General features: G+C 32.5%; 1 long non-coding RNA gene across 1 annotated transcript; it reads right to left on the bottom strand.

Annotated features, from left to right (window-relative positions):
• Positions 1-397: 397 nt before the first annotated feature.
• On the bottom strand, positions 398-4,216 carry LOC114321838 (uncharacterized). The gene is made up of 2 exons (XR_014340373.1): positions 1,439-4,216; positions 398-787 (listed from the first exon to the last, which is right to left on the bottom strand). It is a non-coding gene; the product is annotated as an uncharacterized LOC114321838 (long non-coding RNA).
• Positions 4,217-11,348: the final 7,132 nt, after the last annotated feature.

Raw genomic sequence — 11,348 nt, 5'->3', positions numbered from 1 at the left:
GACATTTTTATCATGCCATAAATCATCATACTTTCCATGACATAATTTTGCATGCCATAGAAGGTTATTTTTAATATATTTATGACATACCTTGTATGCCGTATATAATATTTTACGACATTTTCTTGCATGTCATAAATCATCACACTTTTCACAACATAATTTTATATGTCGTAAAAGGTCATTTTTAATATATTTATGACATACTTTGTATGCTGTATATAATCTTTTACGGTATTTTCTTGCATGTCATAAATCATTACACTTTTCATGACATAATTTTATATGCCATAGAAAGTTATTTTTAATATATAATATATATATACAAGAATATAACCTTGCCCAATAGTATGTAGACAGTAGCTTATAAAATGCAACCTGTGAACAAACCAAGCAGAAGCAGCAACTATGAAGTAAGCAAAAAAATTTAATATCCATACACCAAACAACCTACATACTAACTTCCATTCTCAACTTCTATCATATCAAGTTGATAACAACTTCTTCTATAATATCAAGTAGATAACAACTTCAAACATACAAATGAAGAAAAGCATTCGAATCATAAGATTCACTAATCTCTAAAATACAACTTTAAATATCCAAAAAACATAACTACAAATCGTAAATCAATTAGTCAAATATTTGGAGTCTCCTGGAGGAGAATTCAAATTTTGCATGGTCGGAAAATTGAATTCCATATGTTTAATATGACCTGATTGTGTGCCTTGAAAACTTGACATGCGACGTACTTGCCATCAACTCCAAGGAGTTCATTTTCTCACTGCTAAAGATAAAAAAAAAAGTGATGTCAAGCATTAACAAGAAACCTGAATAACCCAATTTTTGTCAATTGTTGTGGGACTAAATTATACGGATAAAAGTTAATCTCAAAAAGAAAAACAAAAAAAAATTTACAAAAGATTGCTATCAATTCATCACATTATGCACTATAACTTCAAATTAAAAGGAGCAATGTTAAAGTATCTTAAAAATCCAGATTAAAATTACACGTATACAGTAAACCAAGCACTGAAGGAACACTTAATGCTTTGCACAAAAATGGAAACCTTCAATGAATATTATTGGGCAAAATGGCAGAATTTTTATACCAATTAGTTCCATGAATATTAGCAGTGTGTTTTACTCGTAGAATTGAGATGACAGTAAGTGATTTTTATGAGACAATATGTATCACCACTAGCACGTCAAAGTTAGAGATTGACCCAAATATTACTTTAAATGTGTCATGACACGACAATGGGGAGGAAATGTGCCCGAGACGAACTCCTACCATATATATTTAAGTCAAAATTGTCCAGGTGCATGGTAAATGCAAATAAAACATAGTTCAAAAGATTACTGACTGGACCTTAAGGATGTCATACAAACAATACCCAATGTTGAATGACAAAAACAAAAAATAAATTAGACAAACCTTCAATGAATATTGACCAGCTGGTGCAATGTAGGTTATCTTTCCCATAGAATTAGGAGGAAGTGCAACATGGTGCTGTACTAAACTATTCTCAAACACAATATGCATAATGATTTAACCATGTCAACCTTAGATGAAGAACAACAAAATAAAAATGCCAGACGAATATGAAAGGACTTTAAACTTTTGTAAACTAAGTAAAGCATTGTTAAACTTACAGCATATAAGTCTTCCCCTGTTATAAGATCTCCCTCACATGCCACCAACAGATGACGTTAAACTATAAAGCATCAAGTCTTTCTAGCTCTCTAATGTGAACAAAATCCATAACAATTGTCTCTAAACGACTAAAGTAAAATGCTCTTTGATTACCTATTTTTTTAGACTAGAATTCCCAAAGGGTGTCCTAGTTAAGGGCCAGGACAGAGATACCACGAGGGATATACACATCACCAGATCGCTTTGCCATGGTCTTTAGAGACCTCTGAATTATTTTTAAACAATAAATGGATTGTCAGTGGGTAAATGTCCTCCTTAAGCTAGGCTAATAATAAAAGACCTAGTTGCAAAAAGTTTTTGTTCAGACAACATTCAAGTTAGGCAATATGAAGAAGCATATATTTCACAAGCTTGAATACCATCAAATATATTCCCCAAGATTCCAAGACCTAATTCCACGGACAGAGGCTGTAATGTCGATGGACAAGATAAATGTTAGTGCATTTAGAGTATGTTTGATTGACAGGATTAGAGCATGGGATTGAGATTATTGATCCAATGGATAATTAATCCAACAAATTTGTAGGAATATTAGTAATGGGGTAGGGGTGAGATTATATATCCTGAGTTGGTAAATAAAATAAAAAGACTCTTTTACCTTCATATGTTTTCTTATCCAATGCAAATCAGAAAATGGACAAAGGGATAATTTATCCTACTACTCCAATTGGATAGTAAAATACTACACTAATTTGATGGGATTATTAATACCTTCAATATTAGTCTTGTGAATCAAACATGGCCTTAATGTTTGATCTATAACAACTCAAAAATTCTAACAATAATATTGTAAAAAACATAACAAGATTACCTTGTGTGTTCGTAAAACAGGATCATCAACCGTCAACCCAGCTGTTTCTTCATACACTAAGATGATATATAGACAACAAATTATTGTCAATATTAAGGTGTTTTAGTTCCACCATGTACAAGATGATAACCATAGCTACAAGAAACGTGGTGCAAAGGGAAAGCAACAGTAAGGAAGGAGACATTAAATCAAGAAAGATGATGATGTGCATTAAAGACCTACAGGGCTCAATTAAGGCCTAGGTTAAAAAGCTCTTAACAATATTTGTAGAATTTATATACATATACATACGCTATCATTAATAAGCATCAAGGGGATGCAACTGGTACACATTCACAAGTAATATATATATATATATATATATAAAGAGGGGTTGTAGAATGAATTACCACCCTACATTTTCTATAATCAATATTTTGAGGACATATCTAAAATGACTACCTTGGATTGTTGCGGAATCTCTTTCTAGATGAATAATTTCCCCTATAAGTTTGTCATGTCCGACACATACCAATTCATACATAGCAGCCCCTACCATTCCATCTGCAACAATTGGTCCTGATACCTGTTCATTGAGAAACTTAAATGTTAATATAGTGGGAGAAAACATAAAAATATTTAGAATCGGTTACATCAAATTGGCATATTTGAAATATAAAAAAATTAATTAAAAAAAATTATTAGCAGAAATAAGTTCATTGGAACAAAATCAAAAGAACAAGTTCATTAAAAAATTGAAAGGCCTGAGTATATTCAAAGCCATTTTTTGGTTTTATACTGTACTCAGAGGCTACTTGAATCATCTTGTCCTAGATGTATCATTACACATTTCTACTAACATATGCGTTCTTGCCTTGTAAAAAAATAAAATCATCAAGTCAATTTCAAGGTTTTAGAATCAATGAAAAAAAAGTAACTAGTGAAAATCTATGTAAGCACCTTAGAAACATGAACAAATATCTGGAGTAAGTCCATAATATTATTTTTAATATCCTATACAAAAATGTCAAAATAAACTAGAAGGATTAGCTTCAATTCCCCATTCAGTCAACTGATAAGGAATATGCTAATTAGAAAACAGGGGAATTAACTATCACACTACACAACATCGTGCCTACAAGTTAAGTTGAATTGGAGACCCTAATCAGATCTTAAGAATACTACTGCAAATCATGAATCTTAACTAATATTTATACAGAGATAACTGACTGAATCAGTCAAAATTATCTAAATAAAATTAACCGTATAAATGAAATTGATCAAAGTAAGCAAATAATAGATACAGAAATATTCTAGTCATAGAAAAACTCGAAACTAGGGTTTCGATTTCCAAAATTTCAATCGATGAAGAAGAGAGAATAGATATAGAAATTACCTTGAGAATATGAAGGTCGAGACTTCGCAAATGTCTTCGATGGGGGAGAGGGATCGGGAAAGAGAGAGGGAGAGATAGAGAGAGAAATACGAACAGATATAGAGAGAGCAAGGATCGAAGAGACAAAGAACGAACTTGAATCTAGAGCGAGAGAGACGTAATCGGCGACGAAGATAGAGACAGAGAAGGAGACGGAAACGGAGATGGAGCACTGTCTAAATAATTGACAGAGACAAAGATGGAGCATTATCTAAATACTAATTGATTTGTTTTGTTTGTTATGGGTAAGAGAGGAGGCCTAACTACCTCTCACTATGCCTAAATAGGGTGGGTACATCTCTCATTGCCTTGGTACTGGCTTAAATTACCTACTCAAACTTAACCCAATAATGTGATGATGATTAAGTGGGTATTTGGGATTGATTTTTGTAATATTTTTTTCGTTAATTTTATTTCATCTTTAGTGATTTTTTAATTTAAAAAAGTAAATAATGTTTGAATTGTTAAATCATATCTTGGAGAATATGAATTGAATTTTTAGGCATGTTAACTACTATTTTTGCCATAAAAAAAAAAAATACACATTTTTTTTTTATTTTCTTCATTTTATTGTTTACAATTTTTTATTAATATTATTTTTTTTTTGCCAAAAAAAAAAACTTTTTATTTTTAGCAAGTTATTTTGAGCAAAATTTTTTCCTTTTTTTTTTTTTTGGAAAATAGTAAATAGAAAATGAAAAGAATGCCAAAAACGTTGACTTTTAATATTTTGAGAATGCTCGTGTTCTACAAAAGTGGATTATTATATTTAGTGGGTTACTATTTGGTGATAAATGTTATTTGATTTGGTGTTAAATTTAATTTTTCTAGTTAAAGTTTTCATGACATGCAAATGTATGTCATATAAAATTATGATGTATTACGATGTGAAATGCATGTCATTTTAAGTATAACTATTGCACAGCGATTCTTGCAAGCCGTAAAAGTATACTTTTTCTACGGCATATTTTTGCATGTCGTAAATATATTAATCAACAACTTACATGGCATGTATACCGTTATTGATAAAATATTAATGGCTTGCAAAAAAAAAATGTCGTAGAATACACTAACTACGACAAGCATTTGATGTATGCCGTAAACATAAAGCTGTAAATAGTTAATTTTGATCTACTAGAAATTTATAAATATTTAAGAACATCTAGAATTTTTTTTCATTATTTATAATTAAAATATAATTTCTCTAGAGAATGAGAGGGTTTGGGACAAAAACAGGTATGGATCTAGAAGGAGAGAGAGAGTGTTGTCATGACCCGAACCCGCCCCTATGGGTTAAGGACATAATCGGCCAGTAATTGCGGGATTACCTACGGCCTCAAACCATTTCAGACTTAACTCATCAAAGTAAAGGGGCCAAACGGAAGCAAAATTTAAAACTTTGTCCATAAAGCTGTGCTTACACGGCACATCATAACAAACCATACATACACATATTGATAACTCATATCAGAAAGTACAGTAGCATAAGGTTCTGTACAGACAGGATTATTCAAGTCTAAGTCAGCCTACCAAAACTATATACGAACATAAACCAAAGTCCTCGCCAACAAGTCAAAATAAAATAAAATAGCAGAAGGGCGAAGACTGGTCGCATGCGTGAGACGCAAGGGCTGACTCTTCAAAACCTTGGTTGTTCCACAGAGACTTCACTGAGGGTGGGTCTAGACCTCTCTTGGCTCACCTAAAAACACATGAATGAGCGTGAGTGAAAGCCTAGTGAATAATGTCAATTAAAGAAGATGCATTGGAATAATATACATCGGATGGCCTTAGACCCAATTCATATTCTATCTAGTATATAAATAGATATGGATCAAGTAACTTCGGTTCCAAACACTTCGGACGGCCTCGGGTCCAATCCATTCATGTCAAACTGGCCTCTGGCCCATTTGTCTTTCATTCATGTCAGACTGGCCTCTGGCCCATTTGTCTTTCATTCATGTCAGACTAGCCTCTGGCCCATTCGTACTTTCATTAAGATCATACTGGCCTCTGGCCCATTCATTCTATCGTTCAAATCATACTGGCCTCTGGCCCATATATTCATTTATGTCAGACGCCTTCGGCCCATTCATTCATTCATTCATGTCAAACTGGCCTTTGGCCCATTCATTTGGCATAGCAAACATTGTTCGCCAATCAAATCAACAAACTTATAAACTTACATAGAAGTAAGCAATTGGACAACAACATATTTCAGATATCTTTGTCAAGATATTACTCACAGTGATCGATTGGTTGATTTGCCTTGGAGATCTCGCATAACACTTATGGGTCATAAACGGTTTAATCCGTTCCTTAATTCACATATTCCTCTTTAGGCTTCTTTCTTACTCTTTTAATTCATTCACAATGCTCAATGCATGCCTAAGAGTACTTAGAAGTGAAAGAGAACGGAAAACGAACCACAGAATATCATTACAACATTTCAAAAATAGGGGTCCCCACTCGAGCGGACCCATGAGGTCTGCAAAAGTGCTGGTTACATCAAATTTATGCTCGAGCGTGCACTCGGACGCTCGAGCGCGAACTCGGTCTACATAGCTCGCCGCTCGAGCGTGAACTTCCCCGTTCAAGCAAACGTCATGATTGCAGAGAATACTGGGAGCTCGTATTTCCCGTTCGAGCGGCGGTTCCCCCGCTCGAGCGGACATCAAAATTTTTGGGTTTTCCAGCAATGTTCTTGAGCTCAATTTCAACCTTCAAATCAACACATCTTGCATTTTATGGCTCAATCTTCACATAAACATGTACTAACATGGTACAAACACCAAATTACAACATTATGAAGCTCAATTCCATGAATTACTTACATGCCTGACCCAAATTAGCCCAACTTGCTTTCATGATAACAATTCCATGTATTTCAAACTCATTTCCTCATAAATTGTACATGCATGTGGAATATAACTCCAATTTCAACTCAAATGGTGCAAATGGTGATCACAAGCATGAGTTCTAACCAAAATTCTACATGGATCATATTTTCCATACTCAACTATACAAATTCATGGCAATTATACACATGCATGCATTCCATGACTTCAAACCCAACAAAATCAACTCAATTCCATCACAATCAATTTAATTCATGTCCTTGAACATTAATCAAACTTGAATTCACAAAATTGCAATTTAAAGTCCATGAATGCACTTACGTAGAGGCTTTAATCTTCCCAAATTATGGTCAAATCTAGAGTTGGCCTTCCAATCTTCACAACTTGAGCCAAACACCCAACTCTCCCTCTTCCTCTCTCTCTTTAGCCGACCCTCTCTCTTTTGCTTAGAGTTAAAAATCAGCCAAGTATGAAATAAGGAGAGAAGTTGAGTGCATAGTGCCCTCTCATGTAAGTCCCACTAATCAAAGTTATCAATATTAAATAGTTGGGCACTCAATCCATTAATTTAATCTAATTAATTTGATCTGAATCAATTTTCAATTAAATTTCATCGTAGGCTCAAAAAAAATTACGTTAATCACAATGGCGTAATCAATTTCGGGTTTGTGGCCGATAAGGCCTCTAATTTAAATTCCAAAGCAGATAATCAAATAGATATTCCTACGGTGAACAGATAGAAATTCAAAACCACATATTTTCACATAATGGCACACAAAATTATATCAAACACATAATCACCTTTATAATAAGGACCAATTAGCACAGTATGGAACAGGGTTATCACAAGTGTGGCGTAAGTTTTTAAATAAATTTTTTTTTATTAAATTCAAATAATTTACAAGTAGTTAGAAGGAAAATATTTTTTAATTTTCTAAAAAAAATCACTAAATTCAAAAAAAATATATAATTTAATCTTTTATGACATGAAATGTATGTTGTCTTAAGTGTAAATATTTTATAACATATTTTTGTATGCCGTGAAAAATACGTTTTTTACGACATACTTTTGCATGTCATAAAAAAAATCGGATTGAAATATTTTTTTTTTCTTTTGGTAGAAGTTTTCACGACATTCGTTAGCATGCTGTGTAAAGTTATAATATTTTACAACATGAAATATATGTCATCATAAGTGCAAATATTTTGCGATATATTTTTGTAAGTCGTAAAAACATACATTTTTTAGGGCATACTTTTGCATGCCATAAATATATGAATTAACGACTTACATGGTATGTATGCCGTTATTGACAAAATATTAACGGCTTGCAAAAAAAAAAATATGTCGTAGAATGTACTAATTACGACATGCATTTAATACTTCCCGTAAACATAATGCCGTAAATAGTTAGTTTTGTTGTAGTGTATTACTTTCACAAGGAAAAAAAAAAAGGATGAATCTAAAAATTAAGATAACATGTTAATAAGATTTTTACAATTTTTTTATGTTTTCATTTAAAAAATGTCTTAATGTGTTTTTTCATTTCTGTTTTTGATTCTGATAGGTGGATGAAAATTAAGGGAGGAGATGTAGCCGAACACCTATGTTACAATTTCATGATGGCATGTATATCAAGGTCTCTAAGAAACATGCATGATTATGGAACACCACCGGTATTCAAATGCAGTATTTATTTTTCTTATTTGGTGTTTGTATTCGTGTTTGTGTTAAAGTTTATAAAAACTATGATGGCCATTACTGAACTGGAGAGAACTTATGCTTGTTTATGTATTATTTAAATAAGTTGATTAATGTCTTTGTCTTTTATCCTTTAAATGAAGAAAGAATATCTAGCTCTTCGTCCTTTGTATTAGATTTTAAATTATTTAATGAATTTCACATAGTTTATGATGAAAATCAGTAGACAGTGGATTCATAGGTGCAGCTGGATTCACAGTGGTGTTGGAGTGGTTGGGTGGGTCTCGGGTCTCGTCTTGTGGACCTTGTAGACACCTCATTTTTATTAGCTTTAAGACTTGGGTGCTCTCTGAAAAACTTCAAAATAAAGATTGCACTATTTCAGCTCACGTATAAGCTTCAAATGAGAAAGGCCACTATTTTACTCTCCCGTTTTTAGCCAAAATAGTATTCTAAATTTTCAAAGTATTTTTCTAAAGGTTAGAGATATCGTCTCAAGCATTTTATCAGGGGAAAATTACATTAATGGTCCCTATAGTTTGGGACTTGTGTCACTTTGGTCTCTAATTTTTCAATTGTGACACATTTGACTCTAAATTTTGAATCATGTTCCGAATAAGGATAATTCAAGATACTATTGCTCAATTTTAAGGGCAAAATTGTCAATTTGACAAAATATAAACTAATTTGACAAAAATAAATGTTAAAAAAATATATTTGAATTTTTAAAAATTATTTCTACCCACCAAAGATAAAATTATGTAAAATTGATAAATCTCTTACACATTTATTTATTTATGTTTTCTACCAAATTAATTTTTATTATGTGTGTGGATAATGATCATGTAGTGGGTGATTATTTTTACTTCAATTAAATTAGGTTCTATTTTTTCAAAAGTCCAATATGGCGATAACTTTGATATCATTATTAAACCAATCCATTGAATCAAAAAATCCAAAACTAAAAACATTTCATATATTAAATATATTAATTACATATTAAAAGTCCAACAACCACCCATTACATGATCATCATCCAAACACATAATAAAAATTAATTTGGTAAAATAAATAAATAAATGCGTAATAAATTGATCAATTTTACATAATTTTATCTTTGGTGGGTAGAAATAATTTTTAAAAATTCAAAAAAAAAATTTGATATTTATTTTTGTCAAATTAGTTTATATTTTATCAAATTGACGATTTTGCCTTTGAAATTAAGCAATGGTCTTCAATTATCCTTATTTGGAATAAGATTCAAAATTCTGGGTCAAATGTATCACAATTGAAAACTCAGGGACCAAAGTGACATGTGCACCAAACTATAGGATCTGTTAGTGAAATTTGCCCTTTCATCAATTTCTTACTTTGTGTTTTCTAAAATGTTGATCTATTTCGAAAGAAACAAGTGTAGAAAGTTGGAATGAGTAAAAAGATGAGAAAACCTTCTAGAAATGTTGTCGTTTTATCCACTTCAGGAAAACCTTCTTGGAATGCTTTCGTTTGTTTTTAATGGGGGTTTTTTTTTTCTTCATATTTTAGTTAATTTTTTTTTTTAAAAAACTTTTTAGTTGCATCTAATCTTTTAGTAAATTTTTCTTCATATTCTTGTTTGAGGTAAGGGTTTACTACTATTTATTTAATATGAGTTATGGGATGTATGTGTGATAATTTACGTAAGAAAATTGTAATTTTTTTTCTTTTCCTGGGAGAATAGCATGTACAAGTTAAGAAAGAATAGAAAAGAATTAAACCTTGACGGTCCAATGTGGTTCAAATTGGCTAAGAATGGTTTGTTAGGGATGTATTGATAGACTAAAGTCAATCTTAGTGGATTTAAGCTAGCAAATCAAAAGTTCTCGATCACTCTTGAGTTCATCATAGGGTAGCATTTTCCAAGTAGGGGCAACAATTATAGACAGTGAAAATGGGTGTTTTGTCACGACCCAAACCCGCCCCTGTGGGTTTAGCACCGTAACCGGCCAGTAATCCGAGATTACCAAAGGCCTGCTTAACAGTCAAATAGAATTACAAAGTACAGGGGCTGGCGGAAGCCAAAACAATAATTAAAAGATGTCCAATGAGCTGTGACAGTCTGTATGCAAAAAGACTTTTCATACATGTATACAGTCAGTACCAAACAGTATGCACAATATTTAAAATCTTTCAGGATAGGGACTTAATCCCTAAGCAAACAGTACAGTTCAAAAACATTTAGTCTATACAGTCTTACAGAACAGTGACAGTTGGGTGAAACTAAGACACCCCAAAAGCAGCCTAAGCTTGATCACACTTGGAACCTCGCAGTGAGACACAATGGTTGGCTGACAAAACAAGAGCCTGCCTGACGCCCCTAGCAACGGTTCGGTGCCTGAACACCTACATATATATATAAGCAGTGAGCTAAAGCCCAGTAAATAACATAATGTGTAAAGAGGTTAAGAATGAATGTCCTTACAGTATTGAAACCAATCATTTCAATCAGTATGTCAGTTATTCAGTCATTACAGTCATATATGGTACATCCAGTAGCAAAACAGTACAGTAGGTCTTATCAGACCGAACAGTCCTTTGATGGCCATCATATCAGTAAACAGTAGTGGTTCCAACATGGGAACCAACAAAGATCTCTGTGACAGTAGCAGTACAATACAGTAATAGTAGGTTGTTAAGGATGCCAGAATACAATTCACAATTAGGACATCATTCATTCAGTAACAGTATCATTTCAGAAAACAGTACAGTTCAGTTGTTCAGAAGATAATCATTATTGAACATATCTTTACAACATTGTTACTCAGAAAGTTCTGGGCTACAGATAAGCTAGAGCGTCTCCGGAATGC

This window comes from Camellia sinensis, chromosome 9 (genome assembly GCF_055761805.1).
Source record: "Camellia sinensis isolate YWXY chromosome 9, ASM5576180v1, whole genome shotgun sequence".
Taxonomy (NCBI): domain Eukaryota; kingdom Viridiplantae; phylum Streptophyta; class Magnoliopsida; order Ericales; family Theaceae; genus Camellia; species Camellia sinensis.
This window is presented reverse-complemented; position numbering and strand designations above follow the sequence as displayed.